This window comes from Schistocerca gregaria, chromosome 3, assembly GCF_023897955.1.
Source record: "Schistocerca gregaria isolate iqSchGreg1 chromosome 3, iqSchGreg1.2, whole genome shotgun sequence".
Taxonomy (NCBI): domain Eukaryota; kingdom Metazoa; phylum Arthropoda; class Insecta; order Orthoptera; family Acrididae; genus Schistocerca; species Schistocerca gregaria.
Window position 1 is genome coordinate 2,648,172 of NC_064922.1, and position 17,081 is coordinate 2,665,252.

The 17,081-nt window shown below is 47.5% G+C and overlaps 9 non-coding genes across 9 annotated transcripts; all 9 read right to left on the reverse strand.

The window, feature by feature from the left end:
- Nucleotides 1-160: 160 nt before the first annotated feature.
- On the reverse strand, nt 161-232 carry Trnat-agu (transfer RNA threonine (anticodon AGU)). Its single transcript has one exon. It is a non-coding gene; the product is annotated as a tRNA-Thr (tRNA).
- A 338-nt stretch (nt 233-570) lies between these two features.
- Trnar-ccu (transfer RNA arginine (anticodon CCU)) lies at nt 571-643 on the reverse strand. The gene has a single exon. It is a non-coding gene; the product is annotated as a tRNA-Arg (tRNA).
- A 446-nt stretch (nt 644-1,089) lies between these two features.
- On the reverse strand, nt 1,090-1,162 carry Trnar-ucg (transfer RNA arginine (anticodon UCG)). The gene has a single exon. It is a non-coding gene; the product is annotated as a tRNA-Arg (tRNA).
- A 510-nt stretch (nt 1,163-1,672) lies between these two features.
- Nucleotides 1,673-1,744, reverse strand: Trnat-agu (transfer RNA threonine (anticodon AGU)). Its single transcript has one exon. It is a non-coding gene; the product is annotated as a tRNA-Thr (tRNA).
- Nucleotides 1,745-2,082: 338 nt separating this feature from the next.
- Nucleotides 2,083-2,155, reverse strand: Trnak-cuu (transfer RNA lysine (anticodon CUU)). The gene has a single exon. It is a non-coding gene; the product is annotated as a tRNA-Lys (tRNA).
- A 452-nt stretch (nt 2,156-2,607) lies between these two features.
- Trnar-ucg (transfer RNA arginine (anticodon UCG)) lies at nt 2,608-2,680 on the reverse strand. Its single transcript has one exon. It is a non-coding gene; the product is annotated as a tRNA-Arg (tRNA).
- A 499-nt stretch (nt 2,681-3,179) lies between these two features.
- Trnat-agu (transfer RNA threonine (anticodon AGU)) lies at nt 3,180-3,251 on the reverse strand. The gene has a single exon. It is a non-coding gene; the product is annotated as a tRNA-Thr (tRNA).
- Nucleotides 3,252-4,103: 852 nt separating this feature from the next.
- Trnar-ucg (transfer RNA arginine (anticodon UCG)) lies at nt 4,104-4,176 on the reverse strand. Its single transcript has one exon. It is a non-coding gene; the product is annotated as a tRNA-Arg (tRNA).
- Nucleotides 4,177-4,681: 505 nt separating this feature from the next.
- Trnat-agu (transfer RNA threonine (anticodon AGU)) lies at nt 4,682-4,753 on the reverse strand. Its single transcript has one exon. It is a non-coding gene; the product is annotated as a tRNA-Thr (tRNA).
- Between the last annotated feature and the right edge of the window lie 12,328 nt (nt 4,754-17,081).

Consider the following 17,081-nt stretch of genomic DNA (forward strand, 5'->3'; position numbering starts at 1 on the left):
CACCTTATGCCGTACCGCTTTGGCAAATGCTTTATCAGCGCCATTCGCCTTATTCACATCTGAGAGTAATTCTTAATAAAACGCCTCTCGCTAATTGTTCGTCATCACAGATACTGTTTGCTATACGCCCATGACGCGCAACTGATTTCCAAAATTCGTCTTCCTCCTGTGAGGATGGAACTCACGACTCCTGGTTTACTAGACCAGTGCTCTACCACTGAGCTAAAGAGGCGCGGCCTAGCGGAACTTTTGCGTACTTCGTCCGTACGGTCGTCTGAATCATCAGACTTCAGCTCACAACACTTCATATTTTTGACTAATATTTGCAGCTATGGCGACCCATTACTGCTTGGCTACACATCTGACACGTAGCCGATGTTCTCTCCAAACAAAACCACCTGCACTTCAGAACATGACTTTCACACATGTCTACAAAATCACCTTCACCTTCAAATACAGTTTTCTTCCGACTGATTGAGACGTAGGCAAATTTTAAAGTTGCTATTTCCATTACATCACGTTAATCAGAAAATCGGTAAATTATATCTGCAGCGGAGAAAAATTCCGTTCCGCCCAACGTAGGGCTCGAACCCACGACCCTGTGATTAGGAGTCTCATGCTCTACCGACTGAGCTAGCCGTGCTGCCTCGTTGGGTACCTGCTGGGTAGCAGATCACACAGTACTCGTTTGGGTTGGTTGGTCCCATACAGAATCTCTCCCTGCTGCCTAATGTTTTCCTAACGTCACACTTGTCACGTACTTTTATTTCATAATCATTTCTGAGAGGTAAATGAATTGCTTGACAATCTGCAGAGCTAGCGGCGTCAAAATTAACACACATACTTGACGTGACTCAAAAGCCGAACGAGTTACTTTCCGACGTTGATTAGATGTGCAAGTGCCAGTCAATCCTCGCGGTGAGGGCACTCTGCCGACCATTTCGCTAGTTAACACCGGTCTTGTTGTGTGTGTTTCAAGCTCAAGACCATCTCCAAGCACAAATTGGTCAACAGCAACATTCAGACGGTTTCGTACTGCACAATTGCTACATTAAAACGGTATGTTTCATTTTCAGAACTGGAAAAACACGACCGTGACAGGATTCGAACCTGCAATCTTCGGATCCGAAGTCCGACGCCTTATCCATTAGGCCACACAGTCACTGACGACCAAGTATAACTTATATACCAGTCATCTCGAAACGCTCACACCCCCTGAGGAATTGTGTTTTCGTTCCACACAGCCGCTGCCCCTTACTCTTTGCCACCCATTCGTTATATTCAACCTCTTACGAGACCGACCAAACATAGACAGGAAAACAAGACTACACACTTTGCGCATTCGGAATCGATGGCAGGGTGTCCCTCGCCGCATTTGCTACGATGGCCATTTGCTACTTCTGCAGAAGCGGCGGCGCCGACGACGACGACGACGACGACGACCGCGACCGCGAGAGGCTCAGAGATTTGTGAGAAATACATCTATAAAATGTAATTCAGATTGCCTCGTCCCAACTTATGCCGTACCGCTTTGGCAAATGCTTTATCTGCGCCATTCGCCTTAATCACATCTGAGAGTAATTCTTAATAAAACGCCTCTCGCTAATTGTTCGTCATAACAGATACTGTTTGCTATACGCCCACGACGCGCAACTGATTTCCAAATTTCGTCTTCCTCCTGCGAGGATGGAACTCACGACTCCTGGTTTACTAGACCAGTGCTCTACCACTGAGCTAAAGAGGCGCGGCCTAGCGGAACTTTTGCGTACTTCGTCCGTACGGTCGTCTGAATCATCAGACTTCAGCTCACAACACTTCATATTTTTGACTAATATTTGCAGCTATGGCGACCCATTACTGCTTGGCTACACATCTGACACGTAGCCGATGTTCTCTCCAAACAAAACCACCTGCACTTCAGAACATGACTTTCACACATGTCTACAAAATCACCTTCACCTTCAAATACAGTTTTCTTGCGACTGATTGAGACATAGGCAAATTTTAAAGTTGCTATTTCCATTACATCACGTTAATCAGAAAATCGGTAATTTACATCTGCAGCGGAGAAAAATTCCGTTCCGCCCAGCGTAGGGGTCGAACCCACGACCCTGTGATTAAGAGACTCATGCTCTACCGACTGAGCTAGCCGTGCTGCCTCGTTGGATACCTGTTGGGTAGCAGATCACATAGTACTCGTTTGGGTTGGTTGATCCCATACAGAATCTCTCCATGCTGCCTAATGTTTTCCTAACGTCACACTCGTCACGTACTTCACTTTTATTTCATAATCATTTCTTAGAGGTAAAGGAATGGCATGACAATCTGCAGAGCTATCGGCGTCAAAATTAACACACATACTTGACGTGACTCAAAAGCCGAACGAGTTACTTTCCGACGTTGTTTTAGATGTGCAAGTGCCAGTCAAACCTCGCGGTGAGGGCACTCTGCCGACCATTTCGCTAGTTAACACCGGCCTTGTTGTGTGTGTTTCAAGCTCAAGACCATCTCCAAGCACAAAATGATCAACAGCAACATGCAGAAGGTTTCGTACTGCACAATAGCTACATTAAAACGGTATGTTTCTTTTTCAGAACTGGAAAAACACGACCGTGACAGGATTCGAACCTGCAATCTTCGGATCCGAAGTCCGACGCCTTATCCATTAGGCCACACGGTCACTGACGACCAAGCATAATCTTATATACGACTCATCTCGAAACGCTTACACCCTCTGAGGAATTGGGTTTGCGTTCCACACAGCCGCTGCCCCTGACTCTTACCCACCCATCCGTTACATTCAACCACTTACGAGACCGACCAAATATAGAGAGGATAACAAGACCACACACCTTACGCATTCGGAAGCGATGGCAGGGTGTCCCTCGCCGCATTTGCTACGATGGCCATTTACTACTCCTGCTGAAGCGGCGACGACGACGACGACGACGACGACCGCGAGAGGCCCAGAGATTTGTGAGAAATACATCTATAAAATGTAATTCAGACTGCCCCGTCCCACCTTATGCCGTACCGCTTTGGCAAATGCTTTATCTGCGCCATTCGCCTTAATCACATCTGAGAATAATTCTTAATAAAACGCCTCTCGCTAATTGTTCGTCATCACAGATACTGTTTACTATACTGCCATGACTCGCAACTGATTTCCAAAATTCGTCTTCCTCCTGTGAGGATGGAACTCACGACTCCTGGTTTACTAGACCAGTGCTCTACCACTGAGCTAAAGAGGCGCGGCCTAGCGGAACTTTTGCGTACTTCGTCCGTACGGTCGTCTGAATCATCAGACTTCAGCTCACAACACTTCATATTTTTGCAGCTATGGCGACCCATTACTGCTTGGCTACACATCTGACACGTAGCCGATGTTCTCTCCAAACAAAACCACCTGCACTTCAGAACATGACTTTCACACATGTCTACAAAATCACCTTCACCTTCAAATACAGTTATCTTGCGACTGATGGAGACGTAGGCAAATTTTAAACTTGCTATTTCCATTACATCACGTTAATCAGAAAATCGGTAATTTACATCTGCAGCGGAAAAAAATTCCTAACCGCCCAGCGTAGGGCTCGAACCCACGACCCTGTGATTAAGAGTCTCATGCTCTACCGACTGAGTTAGCCGTACTGCCTCGTTAGGTACCTGCTGGGTAGCAGATCACACAGTAATCGTTTGGGTTGATTGGTCCCATACAGAATCTCTCCGTGCTGCCTAATGTTTTCCTAACGTCACACTCGTCACGTACTTCACTTTTATTTCATAACCATTTCTGAGAGGTAAAGGAATTGCATGACAATCTGCAGAGCTAGCGACGTCAAAATTAACACACATACTTGACGTGACTCAAAAGCCGAACGAGTTACTTTCCGACGTTGTTTTAGTTGTGCAAGTGCCAGTCAAACGTCGCGGTGAGAGCACTCTGCCGAACATTTCGCTAGTTAACACCGGTCTTGTTGTGTGTGTTTCAAGCTCAAGACCATCTCCAAGCACAAAATGGTCAACATCAACATTCAGACGGTTTCGTACTGCACAATAGCTACATTAAAACGGTATGTTTCTTTTTCAGAACTGGAAAAACACGACCGTGACAGGATTCGAACCTGCAATCTTCGGATCCGAAGTCCGACGCCTTATCCATTAGGCCACACGGTCACTGACGACCAAGCGTAATCTTATATACGACTCATCTCGAAACGCTTACACCCTCTGAGGAATTGGGTTTGCGTTCCACACAGCCGCTGCCCCTAACTCTTACCCACCCAACCGTTACATTCAACCACTTACGAGACCGACCAAATATAGACAGGATAACAAGACCACACACCTTACGCATTCGGAAGCGATGGCAGGGTGTCCCTCGCCGCATTTGCTACGATGGCCATTTGCTACTCCTGCTGAAGCGGCGGCGACGACGACGACGACGACGACGACGACCGCGAGAGGCCCAGAGATTTGTGAGAAATACATCTATAAAATGTAATTCAGACTTCCCCGTCCCACCTTATGCCGTACCGCTTTGGCAAATGCTTTATCTGCGCCATTCGCCTTAATCACATCTGAGAATAATTCTTAATAAAACGCCTCTCGCTAATTGTTCGTCATCACAGATACTGTTTACTATACTGCCATGACTCGCAACTGATTTCCAAAATTCGTCTTCCTCCTGTGAGGATGGAACTCACGACTCCTGGTTTACTAGACCAGTGCTCTACCACTGAGCTAAAGAGGCGCGGCCTAGCGGAACTTTTGCGTACTTCGTCCGTACGGTCGTCTGATTCATCAGACTTCAGCTGACAACACTTCATATTTTTGCAGCTATGGCGACCCATTACTGCTTGGCTACACATCTGACACGTAGCCGATGTTCTCTCCAAACAAAACCACCTGCACTTCAGAACATGACTTTCACACATGTCTACAAAATCACCTTCACCTTCAAATACAGTTATCTTGCGACTGATGGAGACGTAGGCAAATTTTAAACTTGCTATTTCCATTACATCACGTTAATCAGAAAATCGGTAATTTACATCTGCAGCGGAAAAAAATTCCTAACCGCCCAGCGTAGGGCTCGAACCCACGACCCTGTGATTAAGAGTCTCATGCTCTACCGACTGAGTTAGCCGTACTGCCTCGTTAGGTACCTGCTGGGTAGCAGATCACACAGTAATCGTTTGGGTTGATTGGTCCCATACAGAATCTCTCCATGCTGCCTAATGTTTTCCTAACGTCACACTCGTCACGTACTTCACTTTTATTTCATAACCATTTCTGAGAGTTAAAGGAATTGCATGACAATCTGCAGAGCTAGCGGCGTCAAAATTAACACACATACTTGACGTGACTCAAAAGCCGAACGAGTTACTTTCCGACGTTGTTTTAGTTGTGCAAGTGCCAGTCAAACCTCGCGGTGAGAGCACTCTGCCGACCATTTCGCTAGTTAACACCGGTCTTGTTGTGTGTGTTTCAAGCTCAAGACCATCTCCAAGCACAAAATGGTCAACATCAACATTCAGACGGTTTCGTACTGCACAATAGCTACATTAAAACGGTATGTTTCTTTTTCAGAACTGGAAAAACACGACCGTGACAGGATTCGAACCTGCAATCTTCGGATCCGAAGTCCGACGCCTTATCCATTTTCTTTTTCTTTCTTTAATTTTTTTTTACGTAACTGCCAAAGACACTACCCTTTTTTTATATACTTTATAGAAATTTTCGAACCCTAGAACTCTGGTGTAACAGTCCGAGCCATTAACGTCTATTTTTTTTATTTTTTTTATCTTACTTTTTTTTTAGAATGCATAAAAAAACAAGGCATCCATGCGCAAAAAGTTGCCAATAAAGTGAACTAAAAAGGGCCATCTTGCTCGCCGCGGTCACATTGCTAGGCGGGCGGCCAGGAACGGGCGGTCGTCATTACATTGGATATCACCAGCCACCAATCGTTGGAGCGCCCAGGGCCGCTGCACACAGTCTGAGACTGTTTCTGTTACCATAGGGGAATCGTGGAAAGATCACATCTACAAGTTAATGTCTTCTCACACCCGGCACACCCCAGCTGGGTGGTGGGTCCATGAATGACGAACCCAAATAGTTCGCAAAAAGGTTCCGGTAATCCTGTCTGTTCGTTAAGACCAGAAACTCGTCGATCATATAGTACCATAAATCGAGGACGTCTTCATCGCGGTATATGTAGTGTATCGCCATTCCTCGTACCCAATTAACCGCATTCATCCGGGTCATAGGGAAATAGACAGCGTCGGGATGAAAGAGTTCTTGGGGTAAAATCGAAACGTAGGGGCGGCGGAGCAGGAAAGCCAGGATCTGGCGGATCAGTTTCCAGCACTTACGCGCGGGGCCACAGTTCAGTCTATGTTCGTCCGTGTCTAACGTCGTGCAACGGGGCACACAGGGTCGTCAATTAGGTGAATGGCATGCAGCCGTTGTCGGGTTGGAAGTTTCTCGTTAACGACCACATACCACGTCGACCGCACGAAAGTAGACAGGAACGGCGCGTGGATGGCTCGCCATACCCGTGGCCAGTCGACCGTAGGGTGGCGCCGTACAATGTCGTTATCCGGAGTCCAGTGCTGGAGAGCACTATAATAAGTCTTCGCTGTCGGATTCCGTGTCTCCGATATAACCCGCAACACATAGCTATGCTCTACGAAAAACGTTGTAATATGTGACAGCGAGGGCGATAAATGTTCAACTGGTACCGGTGGGTACAGCGTACGTGGGGCCACTTCTTCAATCAGTAGGCCGGGGAGACTGGCTGTTGGTGAAAGCCAGAGTCGCCTCATGGAACGGAGATACAGTGCTTGACGTGAGTGAGTCCCACACCGCCTTTGTCGAAGGGTAAAGTAAGCGTAACAAAACGGATCTTGAAAACAGCACCATCGTTCACCACGTGTCCAAACACTGCCTCTATCCAGGAAGCCATCGTGTCTGTTATCGGCAGTACATGGGCGTAATGGTAAATGTGAGAAGCCATGTACACATTGACGTATTGGGCGCGTTGCAAAATGTTCAATGATCTGAATTTATTCAGACGAGCCTCTAAACGGAGTCGTCGTAAGACCATACGATACGTAAAGGCCGCCGTGCGTTGTATTTGCCGATGGAGTGATATCCCTAAACACTTGAGCATCGGGACCTTTGTCAGAGGTACGGCCAGACTTGCAGGCATTCCTGGTCCTACCTCCATGTAGCGTGATTTCCGAAGGTTGAGCACACTGCCTGCCACCGCCCCATACTGGTGGAGCCAGGAAAACGCCGTGTGTATTTCGTCACCAGACCGTGCTAAGAACATCACATCGTCGGCGTATGCACCACATCGAAAGGTTACGGAACGGAGGTTAAGTCCTTCTAAGCGTCGCCGTAGTCCGTGAAGAGCTGGTTCCAGGGCAACGGCGAAGAGCATGGCAGAAAGAGGACAACCCTGCCGGACGGACCTGTTGACACGGACGGGGGCGGACCGACAGCCGTTGATCATAATCCTCGTGACAGCCCCATGGATTAATCGAAGCACAACAGACGTCGTCAGACGCGGGACACCGATGTGTTCCATAACAGCACGCAGGAAACCATGGTTAACGCGGTCGAAAGCATGGTCGAAGTCCAGCGCAACAAGAGCGCCTTGGAGGCGGCAAGTTTGCATGAGCGCCACCACGTCTCTATAGGTGCTTAAAGTCGTAAACACATTAGTGTCGCCCCCGAGGCAGGTTTGATCAGTGTGAATGGCCGCCATTACCGTAGGTTTGAGCCTCTCACGGAGCATGCGTGTCAACAGCTTATAGTCAGTGTTTAGCATTGTCAACGGGCGAAAATCAAGAGGGCGACGGCCTCCGTCGGGTTTGGGCACAGGGATCAAGAGACCCTCAGTAAAGTCAGATGGTACCTGAAAATCGGCGTCCAGGAGTTCACTGTACACCCTGACCCACATTGGGCCCATGAGATCAAAGAACCGCTTGTAAAATTCAAGAGGGAGGCCGTCAGGGCCAGGCGTTTTGTTGGGAGAGCCACGCAACAGAGCCTCTCGCAGTTCTTCCAAAGTCACCGCCGACAAGAGCGTAGCATCATCTTGTAGGTTCCGAGAGACTGGTAGGTCAGATAGGACTTCCCTGACCCCTACATTCATGTGGGACTCCCTCTCGTAAAGAAGTTTATATGACTGTGTGAACGCTCGGACGATATCCATTTGTGCGTCAACGCGTCGCCCATCCTCCGTCTCAACCTCGGTAATGAGCTGCCTCTTGCGTCTTCGGCGTTCTTGAATGATATGGTGGAGGGAAGGTCGTTCACCACGAACATCATCAGTCGTCCTCGCTCGCACCCGCACACCCGCAAGACGTACGGAGTTGATACGAAGCAATTGTGCCTTGACGCGTTGTACTGCTGATTGTCGCTCTGGCGACGGCGGTTGTACAGTCAGTTCGCAGAGCGCAGTATAGTAAAAATCAGTAGTCGCAGTATACCAGCGCGCTCGGTCGCGTCCATAGCTGACTAATGTTCGGCACAGTGCGGGTTTTGCACACTGTAACCACCATTGAAGTACAGAACGGTAGGCGGGTAAACGCCGGTGGCAATTGCTCCATGTGGACTCGACTGCGCGTCTGCAATTTATCTCATCAAGAAGGGCCACATTGAGGCGCCACGGACCCCTACTTCGGCGGACGCGCTGGCGGGGAAGGGTGAGAGTACACACATATGCGAGGTGATCCGTGAACGCTGCCGGCCACATCTCAGCGTCGACAACGGCCGATTGTAGGCCGCGGGTGACGTAGACTCGATCCAAACGGCTCGCGGAGTGACTAGTAAAGTAGGTGTGTTGGATGATCCAGGTGTCCAACAAGGCCAAGTCCTGTACAAGTGCCTGGAGTGCCGGGCAGGTGGTATAGTGTGGCTCCTGGTCGGACGGGCGGAGCACACAATTAAAATCGCCGCCTACTACCAAGTGGTCGGTATTGCCCTGGAAGAGCGGGGCTATATCTTCGGCAAAAAAGGTGCGCCGTTCTCTCCTTTTGCCGGTGCCTGAAGGAGCATATAAGTTCACCAGACGTACTGTACCAATCGTGAGTGCGACCCCCCGGGCCGACGGTAAATAGGAGACATCAGTGGCCATTATCCCTTCCCGCAGTAGAATCGCCGTACCTCCGCCGCCCACATCTGCAGGCATAGTGTAGGCGTCATATCCGTAGGCATCGAGACAGAGTCCTGATCGGACTTCTTGAAGGAAAACAACGTCCAGATCCGCAGCGCGTAATGTATCCTTCAGCATACGGGTCTTGACATCAGATGTAATGCCATTGACGTTGATCGTGGCGAGGCGGTATGCCTGGTCCATCAAGTCTCGGGAGGTGACCATGGTATGACAGGAGGGCAGTAGTCGTGACGTGAAGCGCCGGTCTTGCGAAGTGCTAGGCAGCGACGAGAGGTGCTCATGCCGCCCTAGGCGTCTGTCGCCGGCCGCGTAGACGCTGCCATCGGCATCGGTGCATCGTCTTGGTCCTGAAACGCATCCTGCAACTCCATCTCCTGCGCCCAGTCGCCCAGGGACGTTGACACCACTGGATCTCGAGAGGCAGACGGAGGCAAGGGTGCATCCCCGGTGTCGAAGCTGCGGTGATCTCCTGCATCCCCATGTGGTCCAGACCCAGCGGTAGTGGGAGAAGACGTCGAACCGTGTGAGACGGTAGGGTCGCCTGTGTCGGCGCGGTGGAGCGGTTGAGGCACCTCGTCATCCAGCGGTGTCGCCTCGGGCTGTTCTACGTCGTCGGTTGTCTTGCGCCGCTTCTTATGACGCTTGGGTGATTTCTGCTTACGCTGCCGCGCCTCTGTTTCCGACGTAGGGCAAGGGGAGGACGCTGCATCCTGTGCTTCAACTTCCATCGCACCGTCGGCGAGCCGTTGTGACGGTGCGCCGGGGTCCGACGAAAGGACATCAGTAGCATCAGCACTGAAAGACGCTTGGGGCTCCGTGGAAGCTACTGCAGGGTCCTCCAAAGCTCGCACCAATACAGTGGGGTCGTCATATAAAGCTGGCGTCTCCCGTCTCGCCGCCGCAACATACGTAATCGGCAGAGAGGTCGGTGTCGACGGACGAATCTGGTCGGTCGAGGGTGTCTGCACGAGACGGCGTTGCAGGCATTCGGTACGCATGTGTCCCGTCTGGCCACAACCGGAGCAGGTTCTCGGCTGACCGTCGTAAATAATTATTGCCCTGCAACCAGCGATCGTGAGATACGAAGGAATATGGCGATGCAGGTCAATACGGACTTGTCGCACCCCGTTAAGGACAGGGTAGGTGTCGAAGGTCTTCCATTTTTCGGCCGTGTGGCCGAGAACTGTTCCATAGGGTCGAAGAGCAAGGGTGACCAAATCTGCTGGAAGTTCAAAAGGGAGCTCAAACACGCGCACATTTTGGATTCCCAATCCAGCACGTTCAAGCGTCACCACACCCACGTTTCCGTCTGAGTGGCAGAACCGATAACCTGCCGTCGAGCGTCTGAGAAGTTTGTCACATGCTTCGTCGTCAGTGAACTTAAGATATACGACACTGGAGACAATAGATAAGTGGATACCGATCAGCTCGTTAGGATCAACATGTACCACATCGCGTAAAAAACGCTCTACTTCGTGGTCCTTGGGTCTAGAGTACGTAGTGTCGAACTGCAGCTTGATCGTGGCTTTCCGAAACGAAAGAGCCATCGTGTGTCAGGAACGTGACGGCAATACGTAACAATAGCGCGCCGGCGCGGTAAACAACAATACACCCGGAAACGCAACACGGAGCGGCCGGGACGTACCGCACCGCTCCACAGCCAAAGGCCGACTGTCCACTAGACCACCGAGGACCCCGGCCGTTTCCTTCTCTGGAGTATAGCTAGTGGTCGTAGAGCACTTCTTGCTGTCCTCCGTGTTTACACCGAGGCAGCAGTGGCGTGGTGTAACAGGAAGTGTTTACCTGCGTCCGCTGGATGCCCACTTAGTGTGCGGCTTATTTACCCGGCTGACGTTCGTGTCGCTATAATGTCCTTAGTTGCGTCACAATTATTTGCAGGGACCAAAAATCTGCCTAAGCAGTTACACGCAGTCGCACCTCACTATTTGAACCTCTGTGATTCGATCATGTTGTCAAGACCCATGTAAGAACTTCTGTTTATCGAAGAAACCTCCTGTGTGCAGTACATTCCATAAACGGAAGCGATTGGCATAACAGATAGCCCCGTAAACGTTTTGTAACGAAGTGTCGGCCGGTACGTAATACTCGATATCTGGAACGGTTTTATCCGTTATTAAGATAATCCTTTCACCCCTATACACTTCGAAAAATTTCCGTGTTTTCTCAATAACGCATAAGCACAGTACATAAATCCGTCGCGAAAATGACATCGAAGAAGTACAAGTGTTCGACTGCCACAGAAAAGAAGTGGGTCCTTGAAGGTGTGGAACGGAGAGCAGAACTAAAATAAGATGTAACGTCGCTGTAGACACTCCAGAAGCAGGAAGATCAGTTTGATGACGTCTCATGAGGAGCGAGGAATAAATTCACTCTCAAATAACTACTGTACGAGATGACTCGCTGCCTCTTGAAGGGTGTCATGGGCTTCTGCGGCCGTGGACTCGGCGACCCGTGAGTCAACGCGGTGTTTCTGGCCACATACATTTTAGCTGCCGGTTCTCCGACCTGCAAAGGAAGCCGCGACAATGGGGAGGCTCTGCCTGTCGTTCTGTAATAAGAACGCCGCTCCACATTTTATCTAGGCTTAAGACTGTCTATGCACATAGTACATAGCTGTGTTTTAAAAATTATTTTTTTTACCTTTTCCATTCTAGAACATTACTTCCTGTCTTATTTTACGAACTTTTCGTAGGAATGACGTAAATCTTAAGTGTGTTAAATCCACCGAGTCATTATGTATTCTTAAAATATCTTTAAACTCTTTTTCAACACATATGTATCTTTTATCTCTTTCACTGACAACCGGATTATTTTTTTTTTAATTTCAGGTATTGATTTTATTACCTTCTCCTTTAGCGTATTGATCAGAAATTGTAGGTTCAGATACCTTTGCCTTATTGAGTATCGTTTGCTATGCCAAACTTCGACAGCATTCATGGTCCTTTGCATCGAATTGATGACGGTAGATAGCTGACCGAAATCACTTCGAAATAAATTTTCTGAACGCAGATAACTTTTATACAGTTGTGTTAGGTATCGAGGTATTACCTAACGAAACTGAAGCCAAGTTAAGAGTGAATTTATTTCGAAACAATTTCTGTTGACTGTCTGTTTTCACCAATTCCACATTTCAGATGGTGTACTAGGATTTTCCATCTATGGACTGACCATATAGTCTACGAATTCATGATATTTTCGCCACTGGGCATTTGCTACGCTGTTACCTTCCATGCGTCATCAAGGCAGTCCGGTGGAAGATGTGCTCTGCAGCATACATTCGGCAAGACAATCGAACTACTTCTTCATCCCTGTATTTCTCCACTAATTCCAGTTCTTGTATGTCTTCCAGAGACATTGCTTGAAATGAAAATTACAACTGGAAATAGATGTCTAGGGTAACACTGTTTGCATAGCTTAATTTGCAGCCATTTCGAAGTAAACCAATGCAGTTTTAAATGACCACCCAGTTATGACATTACTCGGTCCAGAATAAAATATTTCACAATTATTTCGACTTTCCCCTGGTAGAAAAGCTAGTCTTCCGCGCTTCAGATATCAATATGCAATGCTGTACAGTTGCTCTGAAATGTCCCTCCATAAGAAGAGATTTATTTTCATACATTTTCTCCCCTTCTTCGCAACTGATCACCCGGATTCATTTGTCGGAAACAGGTTTACTATCAATTTTCTAAAAAACTTTAGTCAGTTTCAAAATCTCTTCGCGCAGCTGAATCCCTGAACTAGTGCCATGGTTATAGGGCTTCTAGTAGCTTCCCTTACACAGTGCAGTGTTTCTCATAATTCGTCATACTTGCGGCGTAATCTCGCAAATCTTGAAATTGCTCTTTGACTTTCGGGAAACAGGCATGTATCGGGAGACCAAACCTGCTACTTACCGTGACAGCGTGGGCGGTATTGCAGTTATTATCCATCTGGCAACTTGCGTTTTAGTTGTCTGTTGGCCACTGGTCAATCTCTTTCCATTGTAAATATCAATACGAATTGTCACCATATATCACCAGCATAACTCGGTCTGTTTTATTTGATGTAGTCAGTAACATTGTACATCTTTACTATGGATATCTGCAGCCCTCTGCTTTGTACCGCGTAACATAGCGGTGTGTGACGTGACTATGTTGGTGGGTGAGAAAGAGCTCACAAAACTAAAAGCACGGATTCGAAGACTTCGTCCGCATGTGGACACACTCTTCTTAAGCACGGCAGTGCCAAACTACACACGAGCGCTGCGACATCTGCAGCAAACCGACGTCCTTGGTTCAGTGCCGTCGATCATCCTACACACAGTCTCCATTTTCGTCTTTGTGCAAAACTAAGAAAAACTTCTAGCACTTCAATTGTTTCAAGTGGTGCAAGCAGAGGTAAGGTTGTGGCTCTGTTAACATAGTCAAACAATATATTGTGACGGTATCAACAAAATAGTATCTAGTTGGGGAAATTGTTCTGGTTCCCGGGATGAGTGTGTTGAGAGATAAATTTACAGACGTGAAGAATACAGATGCAGAATGTTAATGAAATTTGTTTTATTTAAAAAGCGTTGCGAGTTTTCACATAAAACATCTGTCGACATTACATTTCAGTGCGTCCTCGTACGGTGGATGTCTGAGAAAATACGTACATTGATCAAAAAAGTGGTGATATGAGTGCTGTTAACAGCACTACGTTTAAAACATTTTAACTGTATGGCAACTGCAGATTAATTTTATTTGCAGCTAGCTCCATTATATGAGTGGAGGAGTAGTAAATTTAATGGTGAGCATTTATGTAATTTTTAAGCATTGTCTGTATTGCCTCGTCCTCCAATACTGCTGCCGATCGGTAGCATGACCTGTTGTCCGTCCATGGTTTTTCAGAACATCGATTCAGTGCTGAACCGAAGCTGCTGGCTTGAGTTATTAAGCCAGGATAATCCTGTGCGTCGTGGGTCACCCATGCCATTAATCTTTAAAAAAAAAAGAAAAAATGGTTCGAGTGGCTCTGAGCACAACGGGACTTAACATCTGAGGTGATCAGTCCCCTCGAACTTAGAACTACTTAAACCTAACTAACCTAAGGACATCACACACCTATGCCCTGGGGAAGGATTCGAACCTGCGACCATAGCGGTCGCGCGTTTCCAGACTGAAGCGCCTAGAACCGCTCGTCCACACTGGCCGGCCATTAATGTTCCCTTGAATTATTAATTTCAACAGGTTTTATTTATTGTTGCGGAATTGCGCTACCAAAATAATGGAGTTTTGCTCTCTGGATGCTGTTGAGAATTTCTGCGTCTTCGTACCGCCATATTTTTGACTATATCTGTCGATGGTATCCTTAATATTTTTCGATACGACCGCTTTCCAAATGCCTCAAGTTTTTTGCCTGATACAGTCCATGACTCAGCTCCATAGAGTAGGATACCGAACGTGTAACATCGAAGTACTCGAGTAGATGTGTGTGCTGGCGAACAGACGCGCCACTTTAGTGCAGCTGACCGCCCAGACGAACAAAGGGCTACCACTAACGTTTCCTCAACAACGTACGGGCTTCCGCAGTAGGCACATGGTCCCTGCACCCATGCTGACTGCTCTTCATGGGCGTCGAAAGCTTGCATTTGCACGCCGGTACCACAACTGAAAGTCCACTGAGTGCTATAGGTGGCCTCTCCATATTAATCACATTTTATGCTCCATCGGACAGATTTCCATCTGCGTGTAACGTCTGAAAGCAAACGCCCTGCAACCCTGAGAGACCGTTATGGTGTGGGCAATGTTTTCGTGGCGCTCCCCGGGTGATCTCGTTATTCTGAAAGGCACAATGGATCAACCCTAGTACGCACCTATCCCTGGGGACCATATCCATCAGTAGATGCATGTGTATGTGCGAGGTTCTGAAAGCCCTAGGATGAATTTACCGTACTGCCCTCACCGCCAAATTTTCCGCCTTTAAACCCAATCGAGAATCTGAGAGGTCACCTCGATCGAGTAGTTTGTGCCACGGATCCTCAATCGATAAAATTCTAACGCAGCTGGACAGGTAGTGGAGTCGGAATGGCTTCTTATCCCTGTCATTGCCTCATTCACTCTATTCCTGTACGTCTCATGCTGCAAAGTGCGTTTATTCGGGATTTTAACACATGGTCAGATTAATGCGACTGGACAGTGTAATAATACTAATAACTTTGGCGTATTTCAGTGCCCTCGTTTAAGTCTTTCAATTGGACGGCACTTTGGCGACTTGCTTATCATTAACGTACACCAGTTGTCCAACCGGGGAAAGGGAATCGGCAGTTTAGCGTGGAATCCGCACCACATGTTGTTTCTACCGACTCCTCATATCATTGAGAGGTGAAGGCTGGATTAAAAGCAGACTGAAAAATTTATTGGTTCATCTGGGATTCGATCCCGCGATTCTCGATTTGCAGGCACGCACTGTGCCGGTAGACCACCAGGTCCAACAGTTACGAGACGGTAATCGAACTGTATTTCGTCGTATTTTATATCAAGTAAATGTGCTGTGGTGCAAGCCAAAGTAAATTCACGCTAAGGGCATCAGTTCCGAACCCAGAAAAATGTGCAGCCAGGGCAGTATTGTAAGTAAAAATCAAGCTCTTCCATCTTTCTTACCGAATTGCTATACATCTAGAAAACAAACCAAAATTGTGAAAACATTTCATACAAGATTACTGAAAAATTTTTATGAGTAAAAATAAACGGTTATGGTAATATACATGGAGGTGGATGAAAAGTAGTGGCAGTTCGGTTATAATTCATGTCAGACTTCAGTGACTAAAATTCACTTTATTACATTTCCGTCTCGCGTCTCGATCATTTTCCACACCCACATGAAAGATGTCATACACTGTCAGTGCATCCATCTGTGATGATGTCTCGCTAGAACCGCCATATGGTGTCTTATCATTTGGTGTAAGGCGTGCCACGAAATACTTCGTTCATTTGGGCGATCAAGCCATAATTGGAGGGACTCTGCCGGATGAATACGGTGGATGTCCCAGTATGTCCCGCTGCCACGTACTCGGTGCTCCTGCACAGGGCTCGTCGTTTGGCGTCGTGCACTGTCGTGAAAGTTGGTGGAATGCAGCGCTGGAAGGAAAGATTGTTGCGCGCTCCGACCACGTGTCCTTCCAGCCTTGACCCAAGCACGTTTTTCGTGTTTCCCAAACATGCTATTAAGGCACTTGAGATAGCCTCTGCAACTTTGAAGTAGTACACACAGCAACTTACTCAAACACGACCTATGCCGCTTACTTTACTACTTCAGCCCACCATCTATCAGCAACAGAAAGCGTGCGTACCAAATGACTCTCATCGTTCATGTTACGGCACTGTGCTACTATTTTTTATCCAACACATGCAAAGACGCATGTGTGAATACTTGTCAACTCTCGTCTTGGTAGTGGCCTAATTATTGGGAGGTTTTAAAGTGCGCTATCTATATCGGGTGTATGAAAAACAATAATACACTCTGGCCCTTCTATATTTCGGAAACTAAGAGACATATACAAATAATTTTGATTTTGATGAACAGAAACTGAAAAAGTTTTTTCATCCTTTTCATTGGTGTTCAATATGCATCCTTGAGATGCACGGAATGTATCAATGCGCTGTTCAAATTGTACCAACACTGCAGCAAGCTTGTCTGGAGTAACAGTTAACACAGGTGCTGTTATCCGATGTCTCAGTTCATTTATTGCTGTTGGTTCTGGAGGTAACGTAGGTACATAAAGAGTCTGTTACAAAACCGTACATATATAATCACATATAGTCGGGTACGGTGACCTTGGAGGCCAGTAATCTAAGGCTGAGTCATTTAGTCCAGTGTCACTTACCCATCGTTCAGAAATCGTTTGATT